The 377-nt window shown below is 41.6% G+C and overlaps 1 non-coding gene across 1 annotated transcript; it reads left to right on the top strand.

The window, feature by feature from the left end:
• The first annotated feature begins 270 nt into the window (after nucleotides 1–270).
• On the top strand, nucleotides 271–377 carry LOC120089555. The gene has a single exon (XR_005485231.1). It is a non-coding gene; the product is annotated as a small nucleolar RNA R71 (small nucleolar RNA).

Genomic DNA, 377 nt, shown 5'->3' with positions numbered 1-377 from the left:
CTAATCACAGTTCCCTGGATTAAGTTCATCATTGCGGTCATCTGATTTTGTAGTGAAGCAATAGCACCATTACTTGCATCATTGTCTTTGATTCTCAATCTCTGGTCATTCTCTCTCCAATCTTCATGGTTCTTAGAGATGCGATCCAAGATATTCTTCGCCTCGTCATACGTTTTATCAAGCAGGCCACCGGCGGTTGCCGCATTGACAGCAGTCTGCGAAGCGGGATTCAAACCATGATAAAAAATTTCCATTTGAAGGTAGTTTAGCAAACCATTATGTGGACAATCCCTGACCAACCTTTTAAACCTCACCTAGACATCACTGAGTGATTCGTCCATGTCTTGTTCAAAATTTGTAATGAGTTTCCTTCGTCT

Source organism: Benincasa hispida, chromosome 10 (assembly GCF_009727055.1).
Source record: "Benincasa hispida cultivar B227 chromosome 10, ASM972705v1, whole genome shotgun sequence".
NCBI classification, from domain to species: Eukaryota; Viridiplantae; Streptophyta; class Magnoliopsida; order Cucurbitales; family Cucurbitaceae; genus Benincasa; species Benincasa hispida.
This window is presented reverse-complemented; position numbering and strand designations above follow the sequence as displayed.